This window comes from Adiantum capillus-veneris, chromosome 26 (genome assembly GCF_014529385.1).
Source record: "Adiantum capillus-veneris isolate H3 chromosome 26, ASM1452938v2, whole genome shotgun sequence".
NCBI classification, from domain to species: Eukaryota; Viridiplantae; Streptophyta; class Polypodiopsida; order Polypodiales; family Pteridaceae; genus Adiantum; species Adiantum capillus-veneris.
The window spans coordinates 49,716,710-49,729,290 of NC_140956.1; the positions used below are offsets into that span (position 1 = coordinate 49,716,710).

General features: G+C 43.8%; 1 long non-coding RNA gene across 2 annotated transcripts in view; it reads right to left on the minus strand.

Annotated features, from left to right (window-relative positions):
- Nucleotides 1-1,889: 1,889 nt before the first annotated feature.
- Nucleotides 1,890-12,581, minus strand: part of LOC147423414 (uncharacterized) — a 34,070-nt gene continuing 23,378 nt past the window's right edge. Inside the window, exon 3 of one of the 2 annotated variants that reach the window (XR_015186689.1) lies at nt 1,890-4,363. This is a non-coding gene — a long non-coding RNA (uncharacterized LOC147423414). Of the gene's footprint in view, nt 4,435-12,581 lie in introns of both variants that reach the window. The other variant, XR_015186688.1, reaches the window with a different exon arrangement.

Genomic DNA, 12,581 nt, shown 5'->3' on the forward strand with positions numbered 1-12,581 from the left:
CAAATCCAAAAACAAAAGGCAATGGCAACAAAACCACAACTCCAACAGAGCAAGGTAAAAAAGACTACAGAGGTGCCCTATTCACAGGCCGAATTGAACAGAATACGCCAGAACATCACAGCCCTGCCATCCAGTTCAACCTCAATCTTCCTTCTGGACTTGCAAATACGGGATTCACGAGTCCATTTCCGCCAAAATGCAAACTATTTGGTCAAAGCTCTTTGCCCATGGAAAGTCAAGTCGCTGTTAGCTAAGGCAAACAACATAAGAGTAAAAAGTCGGGCATTTCGAACCAAAACGTGTTCGGATATTAGTCCTAAAAGCTTCAAGTAATAAATTGTCTATAGATTGCTTGCATTTATAAACTTTAACATGTTAATTTGTTTTAATTTTGAATCGAAAGGCAGGACTATTTAAATGTGTCGCTTACGTCGGAAGGGTAAGCATAAGTGTCAAAGACTATTATACTTAAAAAGATAGATGCAGAAGCAAACAATTGTCCAGTCACACACAAACACCCCACTCGCATATGCACACTACAAGTGAATCAGAGAAGAAATTTATGTGAGCCAAGTGATAATCCTCTTCTACACATGCCACTTGACACTTTAACGGCTGGACTTCGACACGTTTATATTTGGAGTTGTTCCGTTAATGACTCGAGTACCTTTAGCAAGATTGCTTGCACCGCATAATCTTCCCCATGCATGAACTACAAGTGCATATAGGGTATTGGAATTAACAATACTTTCATTACACATTTCTTAACAAACTCATGCACAAACCCATGCATTCCATTAACTTTATTTGAGTCTAAGAAGCTGAGAGTCAAAGTCTAAGTCTTATTTATTAAGTCCGACAGAGAGAAGAAGAGCCTTACTATCATGCACTGGTGCACAATGAGGACAGAGTGGAAAGTCCTGACAACGCAAACCCTCTCCAGACACATGGCAACTCTTTTGACGCTTAAGTGTGTCAAACTTGCTACATTTAATCTTTAGAGCACCCATCACAATCTTCTCTTGCACAACATACTTTTTAATGATTGCTAATTTTGTATGCATCAATAGGGTGTCCCGCATTCGGCTAAAGGATGAAGACACCTTTCTCCCAATGGATTTTTCCCTTCATCAACCTTTTTCATTTTCTTTGTACTTTTATCAAGAATTGAGAAGCCATTTACAAGGCACAACCAAGTCAAAACCAGGGGGAGCTCCACTTCACCCATCCCTTACATAAGAGGACTTCCCAAAACTATAACCTCACCATCAGCACTTCAAAACCAAAAATCTCGTGACCTAAAGTATTCAAAAAGAGTAGCAACATTATCACCAACGGACTTCCAAGCTATCTGGCCAACAAGGGCTTACACACACATACAAACAAATACACACACACACACAGATATATATGTGTGTGTGTGTGTGTGTGTGTGATTTTGTTAAATTAGTGAAATATAAAAAGTGTACAGAAGCTTCAACTCTTGCTGTTGTATTAATGCAATGAGATTGCATTGGTCCAAGCTATGGATTACATACCTAGGTCTAAACTCTCATGTAATTTTACATTGAGTGGAAACATTACCCAAAAAATGAAACATTACCCACTCATGACATAAAAAGGAAAGATTACAGTGGTAAAATGAGTTTGGTGGGTTAACTCATCGAAAGAATTACAAAAGATAGTGCTAGCTCTTCTTGTTAAGTCTGGTGTCAGTTCATAAAAACACTATTTATGATCCAATGTCAGCGAACACAAGCACCATATCATCTACTTCATTAAGATAAGAGCATTTAGCTACAACTTTCCATTGCATCTCATCATCACTGAATCTCTCCTCATGTGTTTGAAAGGAACCTAAGGAATCTTCAGCCCAGGTCCCTATTTTAGATGGTGCATGAATCAATCACATATTACAAGACACATTCACTACATCTACAACATGGCTAGGATTCAAGCAATTACAATGCTTTGCATTTGCAGAATCTGAAGCATGCCAATTTATTTCACAACTTCCATTAGAAGCAACCACAAATAATGGATAGATAATACTCAAATCGCAGTATATTGCAACTCTACTTTTTCACCACTATACTCCTTACCACCATAGAGGACCACTATAGATAATACTCAAATCGCAGTATATTGCAACTCTACTTTTTCACCACTATACTCCTTACCACCATAGAGGACCACTCATCTTCTTTATTGTTCCAATGTGACAAGGATATCCAAACAATCCAAGTCTATAAGCACAATCAACACATTGATGAAATGCCTCTCGTCCTTCATCCTCTAGAAGCAATTGTTGGCAAACATTTGAAATTATTCATCACCACATAAGTATTTACAGCCCATCAATTCATTTGAAACTTTGGTTCCAAGACATGCAACATGGAAAGGGGTGTGCATTTGAACCCAATGATATTTAGCCACAACCAATTATGACTCCTCTCTAGCTGAGAATAGTTCAATTAAATTCTTTATTTGGCAAATAACTTTAGAAAATATCTAATAAACTTTGCCAAAAATAAATTTATGAGTGTCTACAATGCGTAGCAATCCACAAAAGATTTCGGCACCCCACAATTTTTTCTACAATACGCCAAAATACTGCAGATTGAACCAATTGTGTACATTTTACGCCAATAGATTGATGATAACTTTGGTATTGTTCAATCCACACATCCCAACTTCTATCTGCAACTTTCCCATTTAAAGCTAGGCACACTAACATCAATCTGATCAAGACATAGTAGGCAGTAGCAAACCTTATGGCACAATAAATTTGTATGGTTTTGTTGGATTTTGAGTGAAAAAAGACATACGACAATTGCTGCGCTCTTATAAATTTAACTCTATGATTATCATCCAATAAAGTTTCTTTATAAAAGGCATCTTACCTATATCTTTCAATAACAAGTTCAATGTGTGTGCATCGCATGTGGACGACCCTCGAGTCCCTTGGGATGTACTCAAGGGGAAAACAAGAGCTCTCAACCAACGAGTTTTGATACTCTGAGTCATCCAAGAGCCTCTTAACCCATGTAAGTGCACATAGATAAGAATGCGAATTGAATGCACCCACACACCCCTCTCAACTCACACACACTCAACTCAATTCATTTAATGCAGCTGCAAGCAAGCATCTCACACACAAAACACACACAAGCAAGAGCACTAGTCTCTCAAATGGCTAATAAATCAATTCTTAAGCTAATCACACATTGAATTCACATCCATGCTCAACCCTTTTAAACATGCATAGATTACTCCAACCACAAACACAAGCAAAGAATCTGCAAAAGTAAAGAGAACGGGCAAGACGAATCTGCAAAGACCATTCTCCCATTTCACCTTGCCAAAGCAATGGGTGATCTGGGAGAAGGAATAACTACCCGCCAACGCAGGATGCCAAGAAGTGAGGTGCTGCTGGATCTGAGTACAAGTGAAGGAAAGAACCAAGTCCGACCACCAATCCTCCTGCCCAGTGAAAGGTAGGAAGAAAGAGAGAAAGGGGGTCTTTCTTTTCTGAGGTGCAACCAGACACTGCTGACTAACGAAGTAAACACGTATCTCAAGAGACCCAGTATCATCTGCGCTCATACTCGCCACGTCAAATCTCCAAGCTAGTGGAGCACAATCCATGAATAACTGAGAGAGGTGGACCCACTGGGGAAGCCTGCCCTGGTGGCGATGCTAAGACCAGTGCCCTGGAAGACGAGGAGGGGAGCTCTGGAAACTGTGTCCATAGCCCCAAAACCAGCAAAAGGAAGAGGCAAAGGAGGTCCCAGACGTGGAGCAGAGCCATGACCCTCCGGTGGAGAAGCAGGGACCAGGGAAAGACAGATCCTCCTGAGAGCCCTCCCCCTCCAATACTGGGGAAAGAGGAGGACGTGGAAGCTTCTGCTGTCTTGGAACTCTAGAAGAAGACAAGGGGTCCTGGATGTGCGGACCACGGAAACGATGCCGACGGTCAACAGGGCACCATTCCCCCGGAGCTCGCGGCTGTGGTGGCCGGTGCAGCTGCTGCTGTGCTGAGGACGACCCTGATGCTGTGCCTGACCCTGCGGTCTGGGGTGCCGAGCAGGACGAGGACAGTCTCTGACGTGGTGGCCGAAGGACTGACACCGCAAACACTGGTCAGGGCAGCCCAAGACGGATACTCGCTGCCGAAAAGAGGATTCTCGCCAAAGGAGCTCTACCACATCCAGAAACACTGTAGCAGCAGGAGCCCACACCTGTATCCTGGGGGTGCCAACTCCAGTGACCAAAGAGCCAAGGACCACTGTGCCCATCCTGGAGGCCACTGTGGATATAAGGTGGCGGAACTGAAGAGGTATCCCCGGAAAAGCCACCGTAACTGGAAAACGTGGAATCTCTCTCACACACACACGCGCACGCGCACGTGCACACATGTACATAACAATCTCTCTGTCATAACATGTACATAACAATCTCTCTTTTTGGCTGCATAATTTCTCGGTCTCTCTTGCAATTCTACGCTGCTGCTGCTGCTGCTGCTGCTGCTCTCTCTCTCTCTCTCTCTCTCTCTCTCTCTCTCTCTCTCTCTCTCTCTCTCTCTCTCTCTCTCTCTCTCTCTCTATACATTGAGTTTCACTACCCACTGTATCTGCGCCCCCCACACACTTTGTAATGATACCCAGCGCTGAGCTGCTTCGACTCAGGACAGTAGCCTTATACTCCCTATTGTGTTTCATTTCATTTCATCTTATTTTGCCCACACACTGTATCAGATTCACCAAGACTGTACCAGTTTGGTCTCACAGGTCATTTTGGCCTTTTAAAGACATCAAATATAACATTTCATTTCTCTCTATCTGGCGTCTCCACTTAAATATTGAATAAAAAATAGAGCATAGAAGGAAGCATTTAAACCAATGAGATTTAAATACATTTAAAAAATCTGCCGCGAAGTCAACTGACGCACCAGTTGAGATATTTTTAGCAGGGAAAGCCCAAACTCGGAAACTGGGCGACGTGTCAGCTTGTGAGCGATTCTGCCACTCTGGGAGGCAAAAACGAGCTGCATATCAACAAAGGGGGCGCCATTTTCAGCCACAGGCGGATTGCAACAGGTACAGAAGCTATGGAATGCTTACCTTGCCCTCTATGCACAGTATGGTGACGGGAGTGATGCCCCGCACGCTACATACTGCTCTCTTTCTCCCCTACGTGCAGTTATGTGATGCCCCACAAGAGGGCTACTCATTTGACTGATGTACAGTTGTGTGGGTTCATGCTTTTGTGCTGAGGCAAGAGCCTCCTTGAGCAGGAACAGGGGTAGCTAACTGCTGCTCCAAAGCAGGCACGGGTGAGGGTCATAACCTCACCGTACAGGTGCAAAATCAGCGCTGTGTATGCGCTGTAATTTGACTGTTTTTCAGCCATACGGACGCCAGGATCATTGGGAATCGTGCCCCACTGGCAAAGGACAGTTAGGGGACTGTTTGGGGCTGAAAACAGGGCAAAAACCAGTAAATACAGCGTGCTGAATTTACTGTTTTTGGACAGGAATCAGAGGGTATACGACAGTGCAAGCGAGTTCCAGCAGGGGAATTGGTTTCGCGCAAGTTTTGGGGCTGTTATGCTGCCGAAATTTGGCCAAATCAAATGGTATCTAGGTGGATACACGTGAAGGATTCCCAGGACCTTACCTTGTAATTTACCCTCCTAAAGAATAAAGAAATACCGAAAGGGGCGCCAATTTTGGGGCCTACAGGTTGTCGGCGTCTGCTCGGAGCATTCTAGCTTCCGAGCCGTGTGTGTGATGAAGTGTTAATTCTCGTTACAGGTCTCCTTTGCAAAGTGCTCTGTGTGTGTGTTTAAGTAAAGATTTTCGGGTGAAAGCCAACGCCTACCGCCCTACGGGCCGGTTTCAGCTGCAAGGTTTATTTACCAAGTAAAGGAGAGCTTGGTGATCGACAAAAAATACAAAATGGTTTGCCAGTAAGTAGTGTTGAAACTACTTGACCGCATACACCATAATCAATCCTTCACGCTCTGTGGTGGTGTAGTTCTTCTCAGCTGTGTTCAATTGCCTGTTGGCATATGAGATCGGGAAGTCCATGTTATGCTCCCCTGGTCAATGTGAACGTGGAATAGGGTGTTCCAGTCCAAAGCTTTTAAAATAGGTGCACTAACTTCTTTAGTTTCTCAAAAGATATGTCACAATCATCTGTCCAATTGAAAACAACTAGTAGTGCATGTAAAGGTCGTGCAATTGCTGCGTACATGTAAATGAAACACCGATAATAGCCACAATGGCCCATAAATATTTGCACACCCTTATAATTTGTTGGTCGTAGAAGATCAACGATGACCTTGATCTTCTCCAAATCCGTCGAAATGCCGTTTTCGAACACTATATGTCCTAGAATCTTGCCCTGGCGGACCATAAATTTATATTTCTCAAGATTTAAACTAATTTGATAGATCCTACATTGTTCAAAGATCTTGTGTTGAGATATCAAGCTCAGGTCATGGTCCACCCGACTGATTCCCGATCGACATTCATCATTGGCGATCCTTGCCAGTGATACTACAACTGTACTTCATCGACAGGTCTACCTACCGAGAGTGATGACACACCTACCGCCAGCTCACTCACTAGTGATTTCACATTGACCGTTGTACATAGCACTACTTATGTGGTAGTCGACCTTGCCTATCTTTTTGGTGTGAAGGAGAAGAAGATTTCAGTCTCCTTCCTTGTGTATTCCATTGTTAGGGTTTGTGTGTGTGCTTGCAAGAGCTCAAGCTCTCCTCCTCTCTCTTTCTTTTCATGGTATCAGAGCCTGGTTTGGCTAAGGAGCTGTGAGCAGCACAAGAAGCGGTCTAGGGTAAGAGCATCGACATCTCTTCCCCCTTGTGCCCTACTACACCCATGGCGGTGGTCATCCTGGATGTGCCGATAAGAAGCTCGGATTGAGGAGCTTCCTTCACGAGAAGTGTGTAGCTTGGTAAAGTGTGTAGTACTTCGTACTGTGACTGTGCGGCCAAAACTGCATTTCGGGTTCATCTCGACCTTCGTTTATGCGATTTACTGCTTTCAAGTTGTTGCTAAATTGGCTTTATCTAACAGAAAAATAATTCTAAATGAATTATTGGATTTATAAGTGAGGGTTTTTCTCACTGGAGATATCCGAGTACAGAGTGTTCCTAGTGCGTCATTCAAAGTAATGACGGGAGCACTGAGAACGAGAATATCTGTAAGGCCGCCAGGACCGGGTACTTCTGATGCGTCACATCAAATGGGTAACAGGGAGCATCGGAAAGAAGTATCCGACCATCCGGGAACGGACATCTCTGATGCGTCATAGGATGGGTGACACAGAGCATCGTGAAGGAGATTGTACTGTGAGTTCGGTAGGAAAGGACTAGGTGATGGGTATTCCTGATGCGTCACAAGGTGGGTGACGGGTGCATCGGAAAGGGGATATCCATAGTCAAGAGGAAATTCCGAACTGTGTTGGAATTGTGTACAAGTAAAAGCAAGCACTTGAATGAAGATGGGTTCAGAGGAAACTTTGAGGAAAAACAGATGCTTCCTGGGAAAGCGGGATTGCTTTTAGGGAAAGCAAATGCTTTCCCGCGAGGAAGTCTATGTCTGCATTGCAATTGTGCATGTGATTGCATCCAGGGACGCCTGGAAAGTGCTGTGAAAGCATTGTTTTTAACTTATAAGGTATTATTGAGATTTTGGGCAGGTTTAGACCACTTAATAAGTGGGCAGCCATATGATAAATAAGGCAATAGATCATCCAACGTTTTCTCTCTCTCTTTTTCTGGCAGAACAGCGAAAAAAAAAAACGGCCGCGACCTCTACGCGACCAGCTATCTTTGCCATGGCCAAGGAGCTATAAAAGCATCACATGCCCTCTCCCAGAGAGAAGACCAATCTTTGCAAGGAGGAGATGCTGCTGCAGATTTCAGCCGTAAAGAAGACGTTGCCGGTGATGCCCATGGCTGCCCCAAGTGTACCAGATGTCGCAGAGACCCAGTGCGCGAGTTCCCTCGCGAAGAAGTGCCCACGAAGCGTGTTTCCATCGCGACAAGTTGCTATTTTTCTCTGTTTTCAGCCCATAAACGTCGTAGATGGGGCTGATTTACCAGAAGGAACCCGAGAACACACCTCTTTAGTGTGTAGGATTGGAAGAGAGGATTTTCTATGCAGAGATCTCTTCCGGGGAATTGCTTTTCGAGAACTGAGCTGCGTTTCGAGCGTCGACACTTTGAAGGCAACAATTTTCATGTTATGATCTCTGAGTATTTGATTGCACTCCACACTTCCTCATCGTGAGGGAGTAGGAGTAGAGGACGGCATGAGCCTCTGCAGGAGAAAAGCGCTCTGAGGAACTAGAGCCAGATCAGCCCAAGGGTTTTGTACCCGAGTTTGGGAAGTAGATCCACGGATCCGGGAGAGGTAGTCTCTCAAGTTGTGATCCGGAAGTTGGGATTCCCAAGTAAGGACTTCGTGTCCGGGAAAGCAGAGTTGTTTTGCAGGAAGAGGACTCTGGAAACAGAGTTGGGAAAGAGAGTTGCAGGGATGTCATGCCCTGAGTCTGGAAGGTGAGATTCAGAGGCGAGAACCTTGGTTCTCAAGGATTTGGAATAAGGAACGAAAGTTCCTTGGAATAGGGTTTTGCCCTAGGAATCGGAAGTTGAGGCTTCTGGGAACCATCAAGTCTTATTCTAGAAGGAACGTGGTAATATGTTCGGTTCAAGTGCTTGTATAGACTTCTCCTCAGAAATAAAGATACTATTACGGGGGGGGACCAGCCCATCTTCTGGTCCCCAGTAATGTGTCGATCTTCTCACTCTCTCTCTTTCTATTTCTCTCTATATCCTCTGGCTTCAGTAATAAGTGATAAATCCTATTTATCCAAATGTATTTTATATTGTTATGCGCACTCGTTTGTGACAGTGGTATCAGAGCATGGTCTCCTCTCTTTCTCTGTAAAGGAGGATGACTCTGGGAAGATACGGGAAGAAGCCATGACAAGCCAAGAGAGAAGTAAGCAGGCGGAAACCTAAGTCCTGCAGGAAAAGCTCGTAGAGTTGAAAAAAAAAATTCTCTTTGCAAGAAGTCGACACAAGACTTGGGATTCTCTGCGAAGGTGACAAGAGCATGATGCTCAAGAACCTAGAGAATCTGAGGAGCGGAATGCTCGAGATACTTCAGAACCCAAAAGATATCCATGAACATCAATCCAGAACCATAGCCAAGAAATCCCGTCATTTCGGGAAGGATAGGAAGAAGGTGTCTAGACCTAGGAACACTCCAGTCAAGTTTGATACTTTTGACGGGAAGGGAAGATGTCCCGAAAGCTACGGCTTTCATTCGACAATATGAAGTTGCCTTTGCAAACGGCAATTTTTGAGAAGCGTCGAAGGTGAGGCATGTGACCAAACACCTCAAGGGGATTGCAAGTACTTGGTGGTATACCAAAGCTCTGCAAGGAACTTACAACAAGACTTGAATTCAATTCAAGGTTGAATTTTCCGGCAAATTTTTCTTTCTCTACACTTTGAGGAAGGCATCCAAGAAGGTTGGGATCGGTTTGCCCAATAGGAGCATGAGCGAGTCATGGATTATGTGAATGAGTATTTGTTCACTCTTTCCAAGGTGGCTCCACTCTTGAACCTCTTTGAGGAAGAAACGATAAAGAAGTTTAACGAAGGACTTTTGCCCGAATTTTGTAAACCCATCTGCAAGATACTTTGCAGCAGATGGTGGAGTCAGCAATAAAAGCTGAAAGTGTACACCTTAGTGTACATAGAATACAATCCCCGCATTGGGACGAGAACCATTGAACACAGAAACAACGAATTTTTGTTATTTCTCCTCGAAGGATACGTTGCTATCCGGAGAAAGTTTGGAGTAAGGGAATCCAATCTAACTCCCGAGTTCTTGAATAGAAGACCCTCAAACTTCAAGTAAGAGGGCATGTCTGATCAAAGTTACATCTTTGAGGAAGTTACAAAGCACGTTTTTTTGCACGAGGAATGCATAAGTCTAACCAGGATTGATCACTCTTGAGTGCTTATGAGAGTAGGGTTGAGTCAGAACATTGTTTTATACGATGAACTACTTTGCTTAACCATCCGGAGGTCCATAATTGATCTGGTATCCGGTAATTCTCGAACAGATTACCTGCTACTGCGGGTAGGCAATTATGAAGGAACCATTCTAAGCTTACAAGCAAAGAAAAGCTTTCATTAAGCTTGAGTTCTCTTTAAGCCTACACCCCTTACCCGGTAAGGGAAGATATAGTAGTGCTTTTCGGACAAGTGAAGGAATACTCTCTTTACGAGGGAAGGAACAAGCGACGACTACGGCCTTTGAGCGAGGAATCCAAGGATTAAAATCCTAGTTTATTTGATGAGCGGGTTTTGCTCTAAGATTGAGCCAAGGGATCGTCAGGTTGAGCGTCTTCGCTCTAAGGATCTTACGAAGGGAAGGTAATTTCCCAGGCTCACTGAAACTTATGTACACATTTGGGTACATGGATAACACACGAAGATGCAGACCTATGCCAAGGAACTGGACGAGAGTTTGTTATACTCTCTTGAGCGCCTTTTTGCGCGCAAGGATATTCTGACACGAGAATCTCTATTTGAGATGTGTTCGGTAGAAGGAATTTGAGTTTCTCTATGGAGAAGAGGTTTTCTGATGGTCGTTGATCATTGAGTACGCTATGTGCTTTTGCCATTACAGTAGCAACTTTTGGTTGCGGTATATGTTTCTCCATGAGCAGGTCAAGTAGTATTTACACGCTCCTGGAATAAATTCGAACTATTCTGTTCGTAAGAATATAATCCGCCCACCGTTTCAAAATGGTAAGAATTACATATGGAAGAACATCCCTGAGAATCAAAGACGGTTCGCTCTATTGTGAACCCGGTTTGAACATACGTTCAGAAAATGCTATGGCTAGAATCCAATCTGCCTGAGATTTTGCAAGTCATCATTGATGCTCGCAAGGTGAATCATTTTTTATGATTTTGTAAGGAAGAGACGCTAATGGGCGTCGGGAAAACACTACTGGTGGTAATAACTCGCAGGAGGAAAAGATTGGAAGGAAGTGCCGCCGTGCACAAAGAATCTTCAGATTGGAACCGTCTGCCTACGTTGAGCGACAGCCCGGAACAAGAACCTTCTTTAAGGTGATCGCAAATCGTGAAAGAAAGACATCGAGCTTAATGCTCTATGACTTGGGCATTCCCTATGTGGGAGGACACAAGAGGTTTAATACCCTCTGGACTAACAGCGCAGGATTATGCGCAAGGACAGATACCTAGATTGATTTCTAGGAAGATTATTCTTTTCGAATTTGAGAAGACGGAATCAAGTTAACAGAGCCTCGGATAAGGAAACTTTGGATCTAAACAATTGGCCTATCCAAAGCAAAGGCCGGAATAAGAACTTACATTGGTAAGGTGCCACACCTTGTCTGCCACAGGAAGATTCACATGAGCTTAGTGCTCTCGACATTCCCTATGTGGGAGGACACAAGAGGTTTAATACCCTCTGGACTAACAACGCAAGATTATGCGCAAGGACAGATACCTAGATTGATTTCTAGGAGGATTATTCTTCTCGGGATTGAGAAGGTGGAATTGAGTTAACAGACGAGTTCTTACATGGCTCGTAAGTTTAATGAATGGTGAAGGATATCCTCGAGGTACTAGAGGAAGGACATGAACCGGTAAGATAAGTATTGAATTATTGAATTTTTGCTTAATTTATTTTTAAGTTCTCTTCTGAGAAAGGACCAGCTCAACTCACCATTGAGCGAGATTTGCAATTTTTCCGATTTCTCCCCGGCAGTTCAGTTGGACCTCTACAGTTGAGGACAACTGTTTATAAGTGAGAGGGATGTTGCTAAATTGGCTTTATCTTACAAAAAAAATAATTCTAAATGAATTATTGGATTTATAAGTGAGAGGGTTTTTCTCACTGGAGATATCCGAGTACAGAGTATTCCTAGTGCGTCATTCAAGGTAATGACGGGAGCACTGAGAACGGGAATATCTGTAAGGCCACCAAGAACGGGTACTTCTAATGCGTCACATCGGATGGGTAACAGGAAGCATCGGAAAGAAGTATCCGACCATTCGGGAACGGACATCTTTGATGCGTCATAGGATGGGTGACATAGAGCATCGTGAAGGAGATTGTACCATAAGTTCGGTAGGAAAGGACTAGGTGATGGGTATTCCTGATGCGTCACAAGGTGGGTGACGGGTGCATCGGAAAGGGGATATCCATAGTCAAGAGGAAATTCCGAACTGTGTTGGAATTGTGCACAAGGAAAAGCAAGCACTTGAATGAAGATGGGTTCAGAGGAAACTTTTGAGGAAAAACAGATGCTTTCTGAGAAAGCGGGATTGCTTTTCGGGAAAGCAGATGCTTTCCTGCGAGGAAGTCTATGTCTGCATTGCAACTGTGCATGTGATTGCATCCAGGGACGCCTGGGAAGTGCTGTGAAAGCATTGTTTTTAACTTTAAGGTTTTATTGAGATTTTGGGCAGGTTCAGACTAAAATAAGGCAATA